At 35.8% G+C, this 23424-nt stretch overlaps 1 long non-coding RNA gene across 3 annotated transcripts; it reads left to right on the top strand.

Annotated features, from left to right (window-relative positions):
* The first annotated feature begins 261 nt into the window (after positions 1-261).
* Positions 262-2921, top strand: LOC145125138 (uncharacterized). 3 transcript variants are annotated; one of them, XR_013715832.1, is made up of 5 exons: positions 265-873; positions 963-992; positions 1710-2266; positions 2397-2561; positions 2694-2921. It is a non-coding gene; the product is annotated as an uncharacterized LOC145125138 (long non-coding RNA). The 3 variants fall into 3 exon arrangements; XR_013715833.1 differs by having other exon boundaries at positions 262-873; positions 2402-2921; XR_013715831.1 differs by having other exon boundaries at positions 263-873; positions 2397-2921.
* Positions 2922-23424: the final 20503 nt, after the last annotated feature.

Below are 23424 nucleotides of genomic sequence, written 5' to 3'. Positions count from 1 at the left end.
ATATATATATATATATATATATATATATATATATATATATATATATATATATATATATATCTTTATTCCTTATTACGTAAATTTGGTCAAAGACTGAATTTTAAGAGGTACAACTCCTAAAACATTATATACAACTCCTAAAACATTATATACAACAACTTTATGCATTCTAGAAAAATCAGATCTTATCTAGTCGACCATAGAAAAAATCAAATAAACATTAAACGAACAAGAACAAACTGTGCCAAGTGAATCGGTCATCCCTTATCTTAAAGTCCATTGAACAGGTCAAACACTAAATGTGATTTATATTTTGCATCCACTATCTCAGTTCGATCACAAAAGATTTTATTCACCACTCGATCTCCATCGCATGTTGAAACCTGCAAAACCATCTCCTCCATGAGCAACTGGCATTTCCCCCATGAGCAACTGCAGGAAGTTCGGTCATATATCCTCTTCATATGTACAAGATATCTGAGGCCACACAATTTCAGATCACTTTTCTCTCTTCAACTTTACTCTCACTTCCCTAAGACCACCATCGCATCAGTCATCTCTCTCTCTAAAAACCCGACACCAACACGCAATCGCACAAACGCCACATCTAAAAAAACCCTAGACAATCTGCCATCAACGTCCTCCTCCTTTTCTTCCCCTTAATCGAATACCATCGCAAGCCATCACCCATACCCCACTCCATCTTCAGCCACCTGGGCACCTTCCTCGAGCATCAGTGCAATGAAAAACCCTAGCCACCACAATCTTCAAACTCATTTACAGGAGACCATCGCAATCCATCACCACTCTGCCATCGACCACCAAAATCACGATTTGGTGGTAGAGAATCGACAGTTGGTCTACACATATACGGTAAGATGACTGATTACACAAGTATGCTCTTGATTTTCTGGTTTGGTTTTGTCTTTTGTAGTTATCCTTTTCAATTTTCGATTTTACAGGTTTCATTCTACATCTAGACTCTATTAAAGGTATGAAATCACCCGTCTTCCAACATTTTCTTTATTTTACACTGATTGGCTTCATGGATTTTCATTGGGTTATAAGTTGAATTTGTGTTACAGTGATCCTCTTATTTGTTTGTATAAAAACCACACCATAACCACATAAAACCATAAACATTGCCTGTGATGCTTTCTCTAAGAACCCTAGGTCCAGAGCTACAAACACATAAACGATTTAGGTTTGTCTGTACTTTTTTTAGTCTAAAAATACTACATCTAGATGTGTATATATGTATTGTTGGGTATTTTTGTGCATTTGGGTGTATGTGTTTACGTATTTATGTGCTTTTGTGTGTATTTATATGCATTTGTATGTATTTCTATGCATTTGGGTTTTTTTTGTCATCTATTGTTTTGTTTTTTTGGTGATTTTTGTGATCCTTATTCTTGATTAGGTATAAAATAATTTTTTTAAGTAAAATTTTTGGTTTATCTTCATTGTTGGTTTTGGATCCATTTTAATAAACTCAAAATTGATATTTTGAATGTTTTTGAAGACGTATTAGGCAAGGATTTTGTTTAATTTGCAAGTGAAGACCAGTAGATGCTTTCTTTTCCATAGTTAATTGATATGTACAATCAACTACAGACCAGACCATATATTGGTCACTCTTTCAGGTTTACCTTTATACAATTGTATCATACTTATAAACTTTTTATTTCTGTTTCTATCATTTTTTCTAGGTTTGGATTGAATTGTTGTTGATGCATTTTAGGCTTCAAAATAGTTTACTGGTAGAAGAACAAGAAAAATGGCAAACTGTCCATTTGAAGGAATTTCTATGCTCATTACCTCAGACCCATTAAGGCAAGTTTTATTGTTTTTCTTTGATTATTGGTCTTTTTGGTAAACTATGCACATTAGGTGTGGAAAATGTTGGCACTTAATACAACTAATTACTCATTTGTATTGATGAATCTCATGTACAGAGGAACACAATTATAGATACTGTTCATTATGTTTCAAAGAGGTAAAAAAATTATAAACATTTATTGTTTTTCTCCAACAATGAGTTGGAAAATCCAATCATCAATGACCTTTAACTCTACATGTGTGTATTTGTTTATTCACAATTACACCACTTTAGTTTTACATGTTCTACTAAAAGATTAATTCCCTTTAACGAATTTATGTTAACATTTTGGCTGATTGTTGGATGTGAAGAAAAGTTTGAGGTGGAAATGAAGTTCTATTATCAGGCATGCGAAAGCAAGTTGGAAGCTTTGATTTTTCATTTCCGGTATACAACAACTCTCTTCTTTTTTCTCTTTGGCGTTCATTTTGAGTTATTCATTTATTTTCAATCTTATTTAGTTGTCATTCTTCTAATTTATGCATTAGTGTTTTGATAACTATTCTTTTTTCTTCAGAACAGCTGGACAATATTCTCATTTTATTTTAGGTTCTTAAGAGATAGATTATTGTGTTGGGTTTTGCCGAACGTTTTCTTATGGTTGTACACGATTGGAATTTGGGGCCAAAGTACATATGAAGATGCTACTCTGGACGTAGCAGGCTGCTTCTCTTTTGCATTGGTGATATTTCACTACTCTTAGATCATTGACACATTCTTTTTTGACCAAATGACAAAAGGAACATTCCAATAATTTTATAAATAATAGGAATTCTTATTATTTGTGTGATATTACTTATTTTTTATCTGACAGATGATGCCAATGTTATAAAAGGTGGTCGAAGATAATACGAAGGTGAGAAGTCTTGGAAAAGAAGCCTATGTTGTAGCAACTTTTTCCCAAAGTTGGTTGTTTCAGGTTGTAAATATATAGTGTATACGATATAGATTATGTTGATTCAATAGTTTTGGGGCTAAATGCTTAACCAAACTTCTCATGTAATATCAATATCTTAAAAAAATAAATTGATGTTTTTGAGTATCTTGTGATGTTGCAGTCACTGATTTAGTATCCTCTAATGGGATTTGATTACTATGACAGTGAATGTAGTTTCATTAAATTTATATTGTTTATCACTAATCCATAATGTTTGAATCACGAAATTGCTTTTCAATTAACTAAATTCTTTTATAAGCCAAAACAATTTGACCATAAAAAAAAGTAAAACTGATGTTCATTTTTAAAATATTTGAAAAAAATATAAATATTAGTGGATCAACACATGATAGAAACTTAATTGTAGAAGACAATCAAAATTGAGATTAAATTCTTTAGAAGACAATCAAAATTAAAATTAAATGCTTCAGGGAAAGCATGGTCACGAGAAGAAAATAATCTTAAAATTAAATGGTTTTAGTTGAAACCAATTAAAGATATTTTTAACATATATTTGTTATGACACAAGAATAAATGATTTTTAATAGCGATCCACCAGAATTATACATCAAAGGAGAATCAATATACGTTATTTATGTTTAAATGGTGACCAACAAAAATGTTTTTTTATGTAACCGTAAAAAGCAACATTATTATATTTTTAAAACAAACAAAAATGTATTTTTATTATTAAGATAAAATCACGACATATTTTGTCTTAACCCAAAATCACAACGAATTTTTATTTTAACTAAAATCAACAACACCATTATTTTGAACAATCAAGGGCATACTCTTAGATTTCAACATTTCAAGATTAGATCATTACCGAACTAACTATTTTCCAAATGAAAACTAATCGTCGTCCATAGAATTAATCAACTCTAGAAATTAGTTTCTGAAAAAATTATCCGCACCCGTCGCTTGGCGCGGGTAAACGGCTAGTATATATATATATATATATATATATATATATATATATATATATATATATATATATATATATATATATAGACACACACACATACATACTAATAGTGTAACCACGAGATGCAGCAGCGTCATATAGTTCTTTTCAGCATATAGTTTTCATGTGGCGATTAGTTTCTTTTCGTGTCAGATAGTTTGTTTCAGCATTTTTTGTGATTGTTTTGTGTCGGATGGTTTCTTTTGGCGAATAATTACCAGCTAGGTACGTAGATATGTGAGCGAAATAGTTTGTTGTCTGGTGTCATCTATTGTGTCTTCTATTGCTCTTGTTTTTATTTTGTGATTATTTGGTAGGGTGTGTGCAAAAAGTGAAAATGAAAAAAAAAACAAAAAAAAATAAAACAATATCGAAAAAAATGATCTATTATGGAAAACAGACGATGAATTTGCTTTCGTCCGACCATTTTGTGTTAAAAATAAAATTATGTTGTTTTTTTGGGTTCAAAATAAAGTATGCTACTTTCTTATAATGATAAAATAATTTCAATGATTAGGTTCATTTCCATTTCTATGATTAGGTTCCCACCACAATTGATATTTCGACCTACGTCAAATAGTTTCACTTTTATGAATAATTTTCGATATTAGTTTAGTGTCGAAACATTTCATATTAAGAAACATAACACATCGGCTAATATCATTTACATTGTTGTTTTGAATAAAAAAAAGTTGGTTTTGTTTTGGTCGAAAATAAAAAGTTGTAGATTATTTTGCTTTAAAAATATAAGATCTCGATCAGATTAAATATAAAATATGTGTAAGAGTTACCCGTGAAAAAAAATCAATTTTATTTTATCTCGTCCAAATAATGTGCAATCTGGTTGTCGATATGACTTTATATGATAAAAACTAACATTAAACATCTCATAAAACAAACTATATATTTATTTGAATTTGTTTTAGGTTACTTCTATCAAATTATATATTTATATAAAATATAAAATAATAATATAATACTATATTACAAATAGAATAGTTACTTTTTACTTTTCAGATGAATCTCAAATTTGTTCATACATTTATCAAGAAAATAACTACATATGAAAACTTATAAAAAAACTTAGCGTAATGCAGAGAACATAAATTGTTAAGATGAACTCGGTCTTATTCGGTTTTGGATAAAGACGTCACCAAACAGGAAAACCATTATGTGCATTAGTATATTAGGCATTCTTAAATACATATACATACATATACATAAATACAAGAATATTTGACATTGTAAATTTGTTATATGACAATTAGTATATTAGGATTAGTTTTGCCATCCTGAAAGAGCTAACGGCACAGCTTGTTGCCTGTTTGATTTCCATCGATATATTTTGAACTATATTTTATGCTTATAGTCTAATGAGATTATCAATGCATCTAATTTTGAAAAAAAAAATTAATAAAAAGTAAACAAATACGCGTCTATTTGATATCTTGGCAGTGAGATGTATGTTTTTATTTGAGAGGAGATATATGACTTACTATTTGATATCTCGAAACGTTAAATTTTACTTTGAATAATTTTTTGTAATTCGAGATTTAAGAGGCGGAGATGATCAATATACTTAGACCATCTCCAACCCACTTCCATTTTCCCCCCAAAAATGGAGTAAACAATAGGGTAATAGTGTTTCATCTCCAACCCTACTCAATTTTTTACCCTATTTTTACCCCCAAAAAGTATATTCCATTTTTCTAACTTATATAAATTGTAAAAATACAACCCTTCTATTAATTTGGTTTTAACAAATATATAATCTATATTTTTTTCATTACAATAATATTAAATAAATAAGATTATATTTATAATACGTAATTATAAGCTTTTGTAAAATACGTTATTGTGTTTTAAAATTTCAATATTTATTTAAATTATAATACGAATTTGATAAACAAAAAAATTATATTTACAATTAGTTAATATAATTTAATATATAACACAATATTATAAGTATTAAATATTACATTTAAATAATAATTAGTAGATAAAAAACCCAAAAATGTATAAATATATAAAACGAGAGACTAAAACCGACAACTCAAAGTTCATCCCGATTTTAGGGGAAATGAATAGTATAACACGATATTTGATGTTATATTATTCATTTCCTCCAAAATGGGAGAATAAATGGGGAGCGTTGGAGATGAATGGAGGAAGAAATGAGAGAAATAATGGAGAAGGTGTGGGTTGTAGATGCTCTTAAAGTGTTTGGATAGGGAATAGTTCTACAAGTGTACATAGGATTCTTTTTTAACAGTGACTACACCTAGAGAATAAAGATAAATAATTGACAATAGTGCACAAATGGTCTTAAGTTAAAAATTGTCCAAAAAAAAATTTAAACTAATACCATATGATGGCAGAAGATGTTTTCGAATCTATGAACTGTTTAATATATATATATATATATATATATATATATATATATATATATATATATATATATATATTAAGCCTGCAATTTTCAGCTAACCATAGTATCATTTGTGCGGTTTTATCATATTGGATGAATGAAGTGCATAAACAAAGGCGAGTAGTTCTCTATTTTATTTTACTTTAACTTTTGTTTTATTTTGTTTTAAAATTATTTTGAATTCATATGTATTATTTGAAAAGACCTTAAAATATATATTTGTTAATCTAATTTTTTATGGAGTAAATTAAATTTCGAGTAAATTACTGAAATCGTCCCTGTGGTTTGGTCAAAATTACACGTTTGGTTCCTAACTTTTTTTTGCACTCGGATCGTCCCTGTAGTTTGATTTTGTTGCGTTTTTCGTCCCTGTGGTTTGATTTTGTTGCATTTTTCGTCCCTTACATATATAAAGTTAAGGACCAAACATGCAATTTTTACCAAACCATAGGGACGAAAAACGCAACAAAATCTAACCACAGGGACGATCCGAGTGCAAAAAAAAAGTTAGGGACCAAACGTGCAATTTTGACCAAACCACAGGGACGATTTCAGTAATTTACTCTTAAATTTCTAGTGGGTTTGTGATTATTTTATTTTAAGTTAGGTGTAAAATCCGTGTATTACACATGTTGATTAAAAAAAATAAAATATTAAAATGTAAATAATAAGTATTTTTTAAACTAAAATTTTAAAATAAGGAATAAAGAAACATATTAATTACAATTTAGTATAATATTTATTACATTTAATACTTTACATATATAATTATAAGTATTATATGAGTTTTCAAATTTAAAAATTAGAAAAAAATATAAATTGACGTGTAGATATTATTTATTTAAAAATTATCACAAAATAACAAGTGTCAAAACTCATTAGAGAATGACGTGTGACAAAAAATTCTTTATTTATTAGGGGGAGTAATAGTTTGAGGCGGCTAATGGAGCTTTTTTTTTTTTTTTTTTTAAAGAAAACATATGTTAAAATATTTCTTAATTTTTTGTGAGATTTTATGTTTTCCAGTAAATAAAGAGGAAATTATTTATTTATTAGTTTGCACCCAAGTTATTTTTTGATTAACTGTTTTATTTTATATTATTTATTCTTACTATCTTTGATACTCTACATTCTAGAATATAGAAAAATAACATACTGTACGTTAACATTAAAAAAAAAAAATTTGGTTTTGAATATGGATGATGATACTAACACAAAAACTTATATCTCATGATATTTCTAATAGAGTTCGAGCTTTAAAACAAGTTTTTTTTTTGTTTTTTAAACCATATGATTAATAAACGTAGATATTTTAATTTTGAGGAATCCTTCGATCTATCAATCATTTTTTAGGTTTTAAGGAATGGTAATGGCATTGCCGAGCGCCACCTTCTCCCAAACCCCAATCCACACATGGGTGGATTTAGTAAGGCAGGGGTCGAGGCACGGCCCCCCAACGCTTTGAAAATTTGTCAACTAATAGGCTTTTATTTTCATCAAAATTTCTCGTAGTTAAAAGTGTACCCTCAACGAAAATGGGTGAGAATCGCATGCCCTGAAGAGGTGCCCCAAATCGTAGCTTATCTTCTGCCTTCTATAAAGCGGTACAAAAAAAAAATATAAAAAATGAGAGAGAGAGAGATTAACTTTCTTTCTTCTTCCTACTTTGTTTCTTCTTTGCAGAAAATAAGAAACCATATGCCTATAAATATGATTGTTGTTGCCATAACTATAATAGATACAAATGCTTATAAATAAAATAAGTTATTGGTTGTTAAGTGTTGAGGTATGATCTCTTGAGCAGTGACATGCAATAGTGTATAGGGTTGCAGCCTACAAAGTATATACACTCATGGTTCAAGTTTTAAGTTTCAATAGAAACATTGATTTTAAGAGCATCTCCATCGACCCTTGCAAATCAAATTTCCAATGCCATATAAACATAAAAGCTTGTCACATCATCTAAGACCTTTCACAGTTTGAAAACATTGCAAACTAATATGTGAATCACATAATTTCATATAAAATATCAATTTGATTATTTGTAAGTATTTTTAATATTATAATAATAAAATTTGAACATAATAAATTGTTATAGCGTATGGTACTATCTAAAACTGAGTATAATATTATATTATATATATATATATTAGTTTATATTATTTTAGATATATTTTAAAATGTATAAATTAGTTGTTTATGTGTTATTGGGGTCCACTTTGAAAGAGAATTGATATCGCACGTAATTGTAAAACTGATGTGGCATAACTGAAAGATTAGTGACATTGTATTAATATGGATGACCTAAATTTGTAATAGTAAAAAAAACCTAAGCAATAGCTATAGTATATTACATTATTAAGTTTCAAATTTTATAGAGCTATATATTTGTGAGAGAAATGACACTGTAACACATGAAAGCTTTGGCATTTGTCTAATTTGGCCACTAAAGTTGTTTTTTTTTTTTTTTTTTTTTTTTGTACTTTAGACCACTAAACTCGTATATGACCTATTAATTTAGTCATTTCCCCCGCTTTTGAACGGTTTCCCGGTTGACATTTTATCAGTGTCAATTAATATTTATTTTTTGGCTAATCCAATGACGTGTGAGATATATCACGTCAATAAATGATATACGATGATTAAAACCTATCATCTTCAGCTGTCGAACTTCATTCGTCTTCATTCTGTAGCTGTAAACGAAACTGAGTTAGGGTTTTTGAAGCATTTTTGCGATCGAGCTGAAGTACCAAAGAAGTCGCAACAATGGCACAATCGAAACCTAATGGACTGTTTGCAATGGTGGAACTCATTTACTCGTAATATTTTCTCTTACACTATTGGTGTGAAAACCATGTTCAAAGATGTCGACTTTTCTTCGATGACTTATTCTGAGTGTGTGACCTTCTTCGAACGTTGCATGCATGAAGATTGTAAAAAGTTATACTACTGTGAAGCAGGCATTTCCCTGATGGAAGGGCTTAATTGTTGGATTAGGTGTCTAAGCTCGTAACTATAATTGGTGTAAACTTGAATTGATAGTAACACAATCTTTTTGGGTTGCCCTCAAAGCTAACAATTGGACAAGATTATTTTGGAGTGAGAGAGAATGATTTTTTATTTGATTAATAAATTGAAATATATAATCTGTTAACATATTATGAGAATAATAATTTAATTAGAAATTATGATATTTGATTAATAATTATTCAGAAATTAATTGGAATTAATTGGATTACTCTATAGTCAGGGGTTGTTTGGCAATTTATTGATAGTTGAGGAAAAAGCTCTAGAACCTCCTTGTGAGAGGTTGGACGAAAGATGCTTAGATCCGATAAAGGTGTTGAGTATCTTAGTATCGATTTCCACGACTACCTCAAGGAATGTGGAATAGTTTCACAATTAACACCTCCTAGGACACCACAACTTAATGGTGTGGTTGATGATGCGTAATCGGATCTTGTTGGACATGGTTCATTCCATGATGAGTCGAGCTTCTCTTCCAATCTCATTCTGGGGGTATGCCTTAGACACTGCCGCCCACATACTTAATCTTGTCCCAACTAAGAAGGTTGCCAAAATACCTCACGAGATGTGGACATGGAAGGTTCCTTCGTTAGCACATATCAAGGTTTAGGATTCTGAAGCTTTCGTTAGACGAGAGATTCACGACAAGCTTGAACCTCGAAGTGAGAGATGTACTTTCATCGGCTATCCACAAAAGTCCTTTGGATATTTGTTCTACAGACCTAGTGAGAACGTGGTATTTGTAGCACGAAGGGGAGTCTTTCACGAGAGAGAGCTCATATTCAAAGAGGACAATGGGAGTACAATAAATCTTGAAGAAATTTCAGAATCAAACGATGAAGGAACCTCTGAAGACGCTAGGGCTCAACCCGAGGAAGAAATTCCAGTTGAACCAATTGACGAGTCATTACCTCTTAGGCGTTCCAGTAGAGTTAGAATGTCACCTGATGTCACACCCCACAACCGGAACGGCGGAAACGCTCTGGGGTGGAGGACGTCATGTTTAGTATCACAAGACATGTATCATAGTAATCGAAGTAATGAACAACCATATCATTAAAAAGAAAGTGTTTACAAAGTGTATGTTCACAAAACATAGAATACATAAGCAAATAACAAACAAGACTTGAAGCTATACTGCTCCATCTTCTGAATCCCAGCACGAGTACATGTCTACTAGGCTCCTGAGAATACAAGTTATTTGAAAGAGTTGATCAGCAATTAAGCTGGTGAGTTCATAAGATTTTAGTGATGTAGTAAGTTGTAGAAAGTCGTTGTAAAATGTAATTGGAAAATGTAGTAAGTTGTAAGTTTTGTTTAGAAAAGTTCGCCTGTTCCTCTTAGAAAATCCTATATTTCCTACTTTGATGAAAGATATGTAAAAATGATTCTACAATCCTTTCTATGAGTACTAAATGGATACAAGTGATATAAAACTCAAAGTAAACAAACAATCGACTGTGCGCATCTGCCCTAAGCTCACAACCAAACAAGGAACAGGAAGTAAGGCGGATAACACACATCCCATTGTTTGTTAGATCATTGTTGTATATAACTCTGGCGTATTCACTTGTTACTCATGGAGTTAATTGTAATGGTTCCTTTATATTTAATGAAAAGATTCTTTAAGAAAACCCTTATTCCTTATAATAAAATGGTGACCACAGTGATTACTTCTATAATCACTTAGTTTATACTGACTATATATGATCTAATATCGAATAGATAGTTAATTGGGTGAATCTGCCCTAAGCCCACAACCAAACAAGGAACAGGAAGTAAGGCGGAAAGCACACATCCAACTACCTATTGGGTATTAATGATGTATAACCATGATGTATAAACTAAAGTATTATAGAGTTAATCACCTAAGGTCCTTTAAGTTTATACTGGTTTAATAAAATGGATTAAACCCTTAACTGGTAAGTTTCTAGTTTTGTATACCAAAAGTTCTGATTTGGAAAGTATGTTTTGTACTAGAAAACTGTGCATTGACTCTGTGTCCCATGACCTGACCCATACCTAGTACCCTTATGATGACTTAATGTGTACTGAACGTATATATATCTAGAATCAAATAGAAAATAGACTGGGTGAATCCGTTCCAAGCCCACAACCAAACAAGGAACAGGAAATGAAGCGGAGAGCACACATCCTATTACCTGTCGGATCCTATTTATATATATGTATCCTTTGATGTATACATTAAGGAATCATAAGGTTAGAATTATGGTCCTTTCTACTAAACGTAGCCTTCTACCAAGGCATCTAATGTTATGTGTGATTGTTTCTTGTATGAGTGTGTATTTTCCCAAGTGAGACTATCTTTAACTAAATATAGTTTATACATTAAGGAATATGTGAGAAGATCACAAAGTAAATGTAATAGGGAAAATAATGTTTTTCCTCAGCAGTGACACTGCTGGCTATAAAGTGATAAAATACAGACTCCAGGTAGTATTAAATGTACAATACACCTCGGGGAGTCTTGTTGCCTTTAATCCTTAGTCGGTTAATTAAAGGTTTAAATGTGAACTCGTATGTAACCATGCTGATCGACGGCTGAATAAATGATGACCCTCCGGTGTCATATGTAGTGAGGTGACATTTGTCACCCCTTGGCCTTATCGGCTGAGACTGTAGCTAGCAGTCAGGGTGTGGGAGTGTCTATCCCGTATAGATCTATACACAAGATGCCCGCTCTCCCTCCAGGAGACTCTGGTTACAATATGATACAACACTGTATTGTTGTATCCTTAAATAGTATGTCACATTAATTTATCGTATAACAGTGTTTGTATAGTAAGTCATAGCGTAGTAATGTTCTTTCTGTACTAGTGTATAGTAAAATCTCTTGTATAGTGTATAGTGTGTATTGTTTCTCATAATAGTGTGTTCTGACTCATGTATGAACTGACTCTTTGTATGCTTCATTGTACTAGAAGTAATGAGTAGTGACTCCCTAAACTATACCTATTATAGTTTACTAATGTTTTACTTGAACTGTTATTGAAAAGACTCATTTATCTACTAAGTTATGCTTGTACTTTAAAAACGGAGTTTTGTAAAACTATAAAGTAGCATAACTTTAAAAGAGTTTTTGAAATGTTTTGATCACTTATAAAAGACATAAGCAATCTTTTGAAAGATGTTTATAACAAACAATTACACAATTATCATTGTGTTCAACTTGTATTCCCCCCCTTAAAAGCATTTAAAACAGTTAAAAGATTCATTACGGGGTATGAACTCACCTGATGTGGGTGATTCAAACGAATACGCGCGTAAGGATGAGAAGTTCCACGAATGAAGTCCCGAGACACATCAAGTCCTAAATGACATATAATGACATATATTGGCATGAATATAGTGTTTATAAGCAACTATATGAAAGGAAACACCTTCCGGGACTAGGAAACACTTTGACCAAGTGTTGGAATCACATGTGATTCATCAAAGGAAAGTGGAATGGCACTACCATGAGTTTACTGCCATGGGTTTATGGCCAAGGGAGTTTACGGCCGTAAACTCATGGTCAAACATGTATAAGAGGGTGTTTGAAGGCTAGGGAAACTTGAGGGACTTTTGATCTACACAAGGATGAGAAAGACCAACTCAATGGAGAGTGTTGAGGTGTTTACGGCCAAGGGAGTTTACTCCTGGCCGTAAACTCTCTAAATGGTCACATTTAGGGTCTTAAAGGTAAGGAGTTTCAAGGGTTCAAGTGTTCTAAGGTTTAGCAAGGGTCTAGAAGTGTTTAAGGTCCAAGACTTGACCATAATTGGAGTTTACAGCCAAGGGTGTTTACTCTTGGGCCGTAAACTCTCTAAATGATGAGTTTGGTGATGATTCAAGGTCTTACATAGCACAAGGGAGTGTTCTAGCCTCAAATCCAAGCCTTAGGAAGAGTTTATGGCCAAAATGGCATACTTATAGGGGTTTACGGCCATGGGAGATGGCTTGGCCGTAAACTCCTTTTGGTCTTGCATTCTTGATGTTTTCAAGGTTCTAAGCATGAGTCTTAACTAGATATCAAGTATAGGGAAGAGTACTTACGATATAGAGGCTTGAAATGGTTGATTTTGGCCAAGAACACTAGTGTGTGTTCTTGGTGTTTCTTGAAGATCTAAGAAAAGTTGATTTCCATGGATGAAATCAAAGAGTGTAACTAGGAGATGAAGTGTAACAACAAATCAAGGAAAGAACACTTACGTTTTTGATGATCTAAGATGATGAACTCGATGATATTTGAGAGAGAACTCGAGTTCTTGGGGTTGGAATGTAAGAAATGGCTAGAAATGATCAACGACCATATATATGGACTTGAGTTTATGGCCACGTGAGTTTACGGCCGTAAACTCATTGACATTGTGGCCGTGAACTCCTTATGATAAGGTTAAGGTTGGAATCGTTGTACAATGTCTCTAGCAGGTACATTCTAACACTAATTCCATAAGTATACTAGACTCAAAACTCCTTAGAATGACCTTTAACCAGGCTAGAACTCATTAGCAATGAGTCTGACACTCAGTTGAGTTGACTGAATGAGGTTTCAAAGCAAAATTTTTTCGGGTTGTCACATCATCCCCCCGTTAGATGGAATTTCGTCCCGAAATTATCTTTCTTAGCAGTACTACTAGGGTTGCGCTCCTCTGATTAGCAGAATACCTACTCGTAGACCTACCAACTTTGCCCTGGCGTTCATGATAGGATTTGTACTTGGTCCATCTATCATTACCTCGTGTATACAAGTCGTACATGATTAGGATTAGTAAGACGGTCGGATGTGCGACTCTGCCCCAGGTCCACAACCAAACAAGGAACATGAGATAGGGCGGAAACACACATACTAAATCTGCGTAATCATAATCATATACCACCCTCGCGTATACACTGAATAGTGATAGGTGGGCTGTATTCGTCCATAGCCTCTGTGCTCGAACTTGGTCTTTTGGATGAGTGGTATTTCGTGACGGTCTGCAGACATCTGACGATAAGGCTTCGGAGGACAAAGTACCCTTCGCACGAGTACTTCGGGGTTTAGAATACGGAAGATAAAACTGAGGTTTAGGTTGGACTGTCGATACGAATGACGAAAGTTTCTAGAACTTGATGATCGAGGCGATAGAATCATATGAACTTAGTATGGTGAGGACCACGCCAATTCATGACGAATGATAGTAACAGACTCTTTACTGAACAAAGTTTTGGCCAAATTGAAAGAAACGTTTGTTATACGATGATGTACCCCTAGTGTGTTCGACAATGTACTTCTAGTGTGCTCGACAATGTACTTCTAGTGTGTTCGAAAATGTACTTCTAGCGTGTTCGACAATGTACGTCTAACGTGTTCGACAATGTACTCTTAGTACGTTCGATAGTGTACCCCTAGTGTGTTCGACAATGTACTCTTAGTGCGTTCGATAGTGTACCCCTAGTGTGTTCGACAATGTACTCTTAGTGCGTTCGATTGTGTACCCCTAGTGTGTTCGACAATGTACTCTTAGTGTTTTCGAAAATGTACTCTTTGTAAATGTTCTTGTGCTTTCTGTTTTCCCCTTGATGTTGACACTTCTACGTATCGTACCGCGATGAGCGAGTACATACGAATGAAAGTGCTTTGATAATTGGTGATGATACTTTATATTATGATCCTCCTCGGTACCACTACGATCGCCTGTCATATAAAAGTTATGAATATTTAAGATGAATAAGACGGTCGACTGAGTAACTCTGCCTCAAATCCACAACCAAACAAGGAACAGGAATTAAGGCGGAATTACTCACTCTAAGTCTACAACATCTTAGTTATGCACAACCCTGATGTATATGTTCAGCCATCATAGCTTCTCTAAACGGATCCTTTAGTTCTCTTGAATACTGTGACTCGTTCCTATGAGTGAGTTATTATAATTACTTTAAGTGTTATCCCCAATTTTTAATCTTATATAAATATAAATTAATTTTCAAAGCAATTACTAAATCGAAACGTACCGCTGCTCGATGGCGACTCCGAGGTCGATTCTCCTGCGGTGATCATCAGAATTCTTCCATCCGCGCTTGAGTTCTTTGTTATCAGGCAGTCCCTCTGGTAGTGTCCAGTCTCACCACAACCATAGCAGGCTTTGTTTTCTTCAACTCCGAGGACTTGGGAGATCGGTTGAGCCGGTGCCCTGCAGAAACGGACTGTGTGTCCTTTTCTGTGGCAGTTCAGACACTGCATTTTCCGGCATACTCCGGTGTGGTGATAGTTGCACTTCCCACACTTCGGAAGGGTTCCAGCATATCGACTGGCAGGTGATGGAGTAGCAGGTGTTGTGGCAGTGTACATAGTACTCGTTCGTTCCTCCTGCAGGGTGTCCTGTGTTGTTCGCTTCTTCTTCCTCTTGTTCTCCGACTTCTGTCCATAGTCCTCTTCCCTCGATGGGTCGGGAACCGGGACTTCTACGCCATGGTGGACTTCATGGTCGATGAGTCGCTGGGCCAAGCGTTTGGCACTATCGAATGTGGCTGGGTTAGAAGACAACATATCTCCTTGGGTCGGAGCAGTCAGACCCCAGATGTACCTTTCTATCTTCTTGCTCTCCAGGGTAACCATCCCGGGGCGTAGTGCTGCCAAGTCGCTAAACCTGTCAGTGTAGGCCAGTATGTCTGAGCCAACCATCTTGAGCTCCCATAGCTCTTGTTCCAACTTTTGTACTTCGCCCCTTGGGCAGTACTCTCCCATCATCATTTCCTTCAAGTTTTCCCAGCCCATAGAGTTTGCCACTGTTAGAGTCAGTGACTTAACATGACCATTCCACCATGTTAGGGCTCTTCCGGAGAAGGTGCAGCCAGCAAACTTAACTTTGCTCCCTTCTGGGCATGAACAGATTTCGAAGACCGAATCTGTTTTCTCGAACCATTGCATCAGAGCGATGACTCCACCATTTCCGTCGAAGGAATTGGGTTTGCAGTTCATGAAGTCTTTATACGAACATTCCCTTGGGTGTTCGTGGGTATCTCCGTGGTCGTCTAGGTGAGCACCGCTACCAGATCCACTGATACCTCTTGCGCGAATTTGGGTTAGGGCGGTTGTCGTTGCTGCTGTTACCGCTGCCTGAAAAGCAGCTAGGTCGAACTGTGGTGGGGGTAGGGGCGGTTGAGTTGGAGTTATCGGAGTAGTACGTCTGTTTGATCTGCGAGGATGCATCTTTGCTAAAAGAATACAAGGATGATACGGAATCTAAAGCAATGGACACAAGCCGAAAGCTGAAAAGACAAGGTTATCCTAGTTCTGGGTGTATCGGGTCCTGACTTCCACAGGGTTCTAGAAACAATTCATAAAAGAGTCTATACCTAATAAACTCTATGAATTTGAAATGGCTATCCTCGAATGAATATTTGTTACCTGAATAACTGTTACCAGCTGCATGTAAGAAAATAATCCTAACACATAATGTGAGCAGTGTCTCCACTCGCTCATTAAGTTAACAAGATTATTATTTATTAGTGTGACGTATAAGACGTTTTGGTTACTTCGGTTGATCCTTCTTTGAAAACTTCTCATGAACTTGCTCTTGTTCCTCCTTGACTCTTCTGTTGTCTACTTATGAGGAAGTGGTTACATCTATCTGGGTTTGTTGTGCGAGAATGGATGTGACTAAAGAATCTATGAGATTTAAGGTAACTTTATGGGGTGATCCTTACAGAGTCCTTCTATAATTGCACAAGGTATACAAGTTGTATATAATTCAGGATTAAATAGACCCTCGAATAAGTGATCCTACTCCAAAACCACAACCAAATAAGGAATGGGTAGTGGAGCGTAGATCACAAATTCTAAGTCTATAAGATCTCAATTATATAAAACCTTGGGAGTATACATTGTAAGATTATAGACCTATCCGTAAAGGTCTTTTAAGTTATCATGTAAGTTGTTTATATAGTGCCTAAAATAGTCCTATAGTATTTAATGTAATCTACTTGGTATGTTTTAAACTTGTTATCGCGTTATAGTATCATAGAATACTCCTATAGTATTCTAACTCTAATGTACTTGATCTAGTATTCTCTTGACTGGTGTTTAGGTAAGTTTTAAGACTGTTGCAACACCACATCACACCAAAAACATGTCGGTCATATCTCGAATGAATATAGTTGATCAGGCTATATTGATCCTAGCTATGATTACATAACTGTTCAGGTTTGACGACAATGTTCAACCTTTAAATACTTTAGTTCTGTTCTTCTTGTGATACTTGGTCTAGTATGTACATGTATAAGCAAGTAGGTATATTTTTGTAACTTATCGTTATACTCTTAAAATATATCATTATCCAGAGCACTTAAGCCCCATTGTATTTATAGTTGTATATCTTTTATCGGTTGATATACTTAGTTCACTATAAACAATGCTCTGATACCAATCTGTCACACCCCAAAACCGGAACGGCGGAAACGCTCTGGGGTGGAGGACGTCATGTTTAGTATCACAAGACATGTATCATAGTAATCGAAGTAATGAACAACCATATCATTAGAAAGAAAGTGTTTACAAAGTGTGTGTTCACAAAACATAGAATACATAAGCAAATAACAAACAAGACTTGAAGCTATACTGCTCCATCTTCTGAATACCAGCACGAGTACCTGTCTACTAGGCTCTTGAGAATACAAGTTATTTGAAAGAGTTGATCAGCAATTAAGTTAGTGAGTTCATAAGATTTTAATGATGTAGTAAGTTGTAGAAAGTCGTTGTAAAATGTAATTGGAAAATGTAGTAAGTTGTAAGTTCTGTTTAGAAAAGTTCGCCTGTTCCTCTTAGAAAATCCTATATTTCCTACTTTGATGAAAGATGCATAAAAATGATTCTACAATCCTTTCTATGAGTACTAAATGGATACAAGTGATATAAAACTCAGAGTAAACAAAAAATGGACTGTGCGCATCTGCCCTAAGCTCACAACCAAACAAGGAACAGGAAGTAAGGCGGATAGCACACATCCCATTGTTTGTTAGATCATTGTTGTATATAACTCTGGCGTGTTCACTTGTTACTCATTGAGTTAATTGTAATGGTTCCTTTATATTTAATGAAAATATTCTTTAAGAAAACCCTTTTGGTCTTGCATTCTTGATGTTTTCAAGGTTCTAAGCATGAGTCTTAACTAGATATCAAGTATAGGGAAGAGTACTTACGATCTAGAGGCTTGAAATGGTTGATTTTGGCCAAGAACACTAGTGTGTGTTGTTGGTGTTTCTTGAAGATCTAAGAAAAGTTGATTTCCATGGATGAAATCAAGAGTGTAACTAGGAGATGAAGTGTAACAACAAATCAAGGAAAGAACACTTACGTTTTTGATGATCTAAGATGATGAACTCGATGATACTTGAGAGAGAACTCGAGTTCTTGGGGTTGGAATGTAAGAAATGGCTAGAAATGATCAAGGGCCATATATATGGACTTGAGTTTACGGCCACATGAGTTTACGGCCGTAAACTCATTGACATTGTGGCCGTGAACTCCTTATGATAAGGTTAAGGTTGGAATCGTTGTACAGTGTCTCTAGCAGGTACATTCTAACACTCATTCCTTAAGTGTACTAGGCTCAAAACTCCTTAGAATGACCTTTAACCAGACTAGAACTCATTACCAATGAGTCTGACACTCAGTTGAGTTGACTGACTGAGCTTTCAAAGCAAAAAAATTTCGGGTTGTCACACCTGAGTTCTATGGTTTCCATATTACTGTAGATGGTGATACGTTTATCACTGATAGTACATTGGTAAATTTGGATGAACCTTCTAATTACAAGGAAGCAATGGCAAACCCCTGAGGCTGCCAAATGGAAAGGGGCAATGGACAGTGAGGTCAAGTCCATGTATGACAACCAAGTTTGGAAGTTGGTTGATAATGTACCAGGTCATAAAATAGTTGGGGTTCAAATGGATCTTCAAAAAGTAGACTGGCATAGATGGAAAGGTACACACTTTCAAGGATCGATTGGTTGCGAAAGGCTATATTGAGACCTTCTAACCAGTCACTAAGATAAAATCTATTAGGGTAATGTTAGCCATAGCTGCGTTTCATAACTATGAAATTTGGCAGATGGATGTCAAAACCGCTTTCCTTAATGGGAAGTTGGCTGAGGATGTTTACATAAGTCAGTCGAAGGGTTTTGTGGATGCAAAGTATCCGAATAGAGTGTGTAATCTTGAGAAATCAATCTATGGGTTGAAACAAGCTTCTCGCAGATGGAATCTTTTCTTTGACGAGTAGGTCAAAGAGTTTGGCTTCTCTAAAAGTGAAGATGAATCTTGTGTATATGTCAAAGTTAGTGGGATTATAGTAACCTTCCCGGTATTGCATATTGATGACATACTTTTCATAGGAAACGACATTCCAACCTTGGAAGAGGTTAAGTCTTGGCTTGGAAAGTGTTTCACTATGAAGGATTTGGGAGAGGCTGCTTATATTATGGGAATAAGGATTTTGAGAGACAGGAGTAAAATACTAATTGGACTTAGTCAAAGTCCATACTTGGAAAAGGTACTAAAGTGTTTTAGTATGGAAAATTCCAAGAAAGGAGATCTGCCTATGCAAAGTAATACGAAACTGAGTAAGACCCAGAGCCCGAGTACTGATGCAGAGATAGCAGAAAAGAATAGAGTTCCATATACGTATGCCGTTGGATCTATCATGTATGATATGACATGTACTCGCCTTGATGTGGCTTTTGCTTTGAGCATGGTAATTCGTTATCAGGGAAATCCATGTAGAGCTCACTGGATAGCAGTTAAGAATATTCTCAAATACCTATGAAGAACTAAGTACTAGTTCCATGTGCTTGGTGGCAGTGATACGTTGAGAGTAACTGGGTATAGTGACGCCAACTTTCAAACAGACAGAGACAACTTCCGTTCTCAATCTGGATGGATGTTTACCCTAAATGGAGGAGCGGTAGCTTGGAAAAGTTCCAAACAGGAGATGGTGGCTGATTCTACCTGTGAATCGGAGTACATATCGGTGACCGAAACATCAAAGGAGGCTATTTGGTTGAAGAACTTCATCGGAGACCGTGGATTTGTTGCAGCCATCAAGGAGCCAATGGAAATTTTATGTGATAATGTATGGGTGGTTGCCTTAACAAAGGAACCATGTCGACATAAAATACCATTTCATCAGACATAGAGTAGTAGAAGGTCACCTCGTCATGAAGAGGATATCATTAGAAGAGAATCCTCCAGATCCTATCACAAAGGGTCTACATAGGGTCAAGCATGTTCAGCATGCTAGGAGCATTGGTCTGAAAGATGATATTAGTTTTAGTAGTTAGATAGTTAGTTCTGAAACTTGTAACAAAATAAATGTAATTGACTTTTGGTGATTAAATAATGAAGATTTATTTATGACTTGGATTATTACCTTCTGCCTATTGTTTATTTTTTGTTTCATTTTGCATGTTTTACTTCCCGAATAATTGTATTATTCAAACATTCACAGTTGATCATACTTTTGGAAGTAAGTAGTGAATCATCTAACAACGTAAATTTTTAAACCAAAAATTTCAATTTAAAAACACATTTTTCTCAATCCAAACATCTCAAAAGTTTCATAATATCAAATCATCAAACACATATCCAAAAACTGTATATATAACAACTCCAGGATCCTCTCCAAAACATAACTCAATCTTTGATGTGTGTGTATAATCAAGCCGGCGCCTTCCCGTGATCCTGAGAAGTACCTGAAACACATAACACATAACACGGTAAGCACGAAGATTAGTGAGTTCCCCAAAATACCACTCGTATCTCAGTGGGACCCTCTGGTCCCACAACTCAGCTGGACCCTCTGGTCCCTCAACTCGGCAACTCAATATAATACACATAATATATATCACAAAGAAAATGAGTAGGATATCTCAATACACAGTATATGCACATAAGTCCCTCCGGTCACACATAGATTACCACTCAAGGTAAATATAATGAGAAGAATTACCTCGTAAGCTAGCAAGTAACAATCTCGTACACGGAATCTGGAACTAGCCTCCGCCTAACACATAGAATAATTACCTCTAATTAATACTCTACTCATACTCAAAATATACCAAATGTTTTTCTCTCTCTCTCTCTCTCTCTAACTGTTGGAATGGGTAAAAGACCATTTTACCCATCCATGGTCTCCATTACTCATGTTGACCAAACCCTAAAGTCAACATAAGTCAAACTCGGGTCAACAGTCCATGTTTGACCTGACTCGTCGAGTGCACCCATGTGACTCGTCGAGTCCACTCGTTTTCCTCAGAAGTCTCGTGAAGGTCCAACTCAGCTCGTTGAGTTAACCCCCAACTCGCCGAGCTATCGTATGATCAAGCTTATTGGGACAACCCTAACCGACTCGTCGAGTCCATTCAGACTCATTTCTCATTCAGACGATTTCAAGGCAGAAAACCTTCCCAAACTCTAGATCTACACTCTCAAGGCTCGATTATCACGTAAAGTCATGAGCTTTACGTCCATGCATGGCACTTAGGGCTTGAAATGCCAAGAACATGCTCTATTAAGAGTTTCTTACTCAAAAGCTCTATTATGGCTGAATAAAGCAGGGAGATTTGGACTCTAGGGACCTCTCAAGGTCCAGAGTTGATGTGCAAATCTCTATATGAACTCAATACACAAAGTCCCAATATTAGATGGAAAAAGCCCTAAACTCCAAATATGAGATCTACCCAACAAAATGAGAAAGGTGTGGACTTTTTACCTTTTTACAGAAGCCCATGGATGAAATAGCCACGAATCTAGTAGCCTCTCCTCGTCCTTTGGCTTGGAATCCTTCCTTTCTCTTCAAAAGATGCACCAAACACTCAAAGTTAGCTCAAATACTCTCTTTTAGCTCAATGGCCGATTAGGGTTTTCTCTCAGTGAAGTTGGGCAGCTGGTGAGCCGAAAATGAGGCTATAACTGTCCTTAAATAGGCCCCAAACCTGGGGATTTAGGGTTTCATCACTCAACGTCTACTTGGCGAGTCGACTCTCTGACTCGTCGAGTAGGTTAAATACCACGTGGCCAAACACGATTCTACTCGACGAGTTGTAGCACCCACTCGTCGAGTTTCTCAATAGTCCTCAAAAATAAATAAATAAATAATATACGTGGGAGTCCGGATGTTACAATTCTCCTCCACTAGAATCGGACTTCACCCTCGAAGTCATGCCCTGGAAATAGCTCTGGGTACTGCTCTCGCATCTCGGATTCCGGCTCCCAAGTCATCTCGGACCCTCTCCGATGTTGCCACTGGACCTGAACCAGGGGCACCTATTTGTTCCTCAGAACCTTCACCTTTTGCTCCAAGATCGCAATCGGCCTCTCAATATAATTCAGGCTCACATCCACCTGAATGTCCTCTAATGGCACCACTGCGGTCTCATCGGCTACACACTTCCTCAGCTGAGACACGTGGAAGGTGTTATGGATCTGACTCAACTCTGCCGGTAACTCCAACCGGTATGCTACCTTACCCACTCTGGCGGTCACCCTGAAAGGACTGATGTATCGAGGCCCCAGCTTGCCCCGTTTCCTGAATCGGATCACCCCTTTCCATGGGGATACCTTCAGGAGGACAAAATCTCCAACCTGGAACTCTAGCTCGGATCGTCTCCGGTCTGCATAACTCTTCTGACGACTCTGGGCCGTCAGTAATCGCTGTCTGACCTGTTGAATCTGCTCAGTCGTCTTGAGCACTATCTCGGTGCTCCCCATCACTCTCTGCCCTACCTCTCCCCAACAGATGGGAGTTCGACATTTCCTCCCGTACAGAAACTCGAAGGGAGGCATGCCTATACTAGAATGATGGCTGTTGTTGTAAGAAAACTCAGCCAAAGGCAAATAAGTGTCCCAACTTCCACCGAAGTCCATAACACATGCACGCAGCATGTCCTCGAGCGTATGAATCGTCTGCTCACTATGTCCGTCTGTCTGTGGGTGGTAAGCTGTACTGAAGTGAAATCGGGTACCCATCTCCTCATGAAACTTCTTCCAGAACCTGGAAGTAAAACACACATCCCGATCTGACACTATCGATGTCGGCACTCCATGCCGTGCCACCACCTCTCTCACATAGATCTCGGCCAACTTCTCTGCGGAAGAGCTCTCATTAATAGCAAGGAAGTGAGCACTCTTCGTTAGCCGGTCCACAATCA

This window comes from Lactuca virosa, chromosome 7 (genome assembly GCF_052849685.1).
Source record: "Lactuca virosa cultivar CGN04683 chromosome 7, Lactuca_virosa_CGN04683_v6, whole genome shotgun sequence".
NCBI lineage: Eukaryota > Viridiplantae > Streptophyta > Magnoliopsida > Asterales > Asteraceae > Lactuca > Lactuca virosa.
Note: the sequence above shows the minus strand (reverse complement) of the source record. Positions and strands in the feature narration are given on the sequence as shown.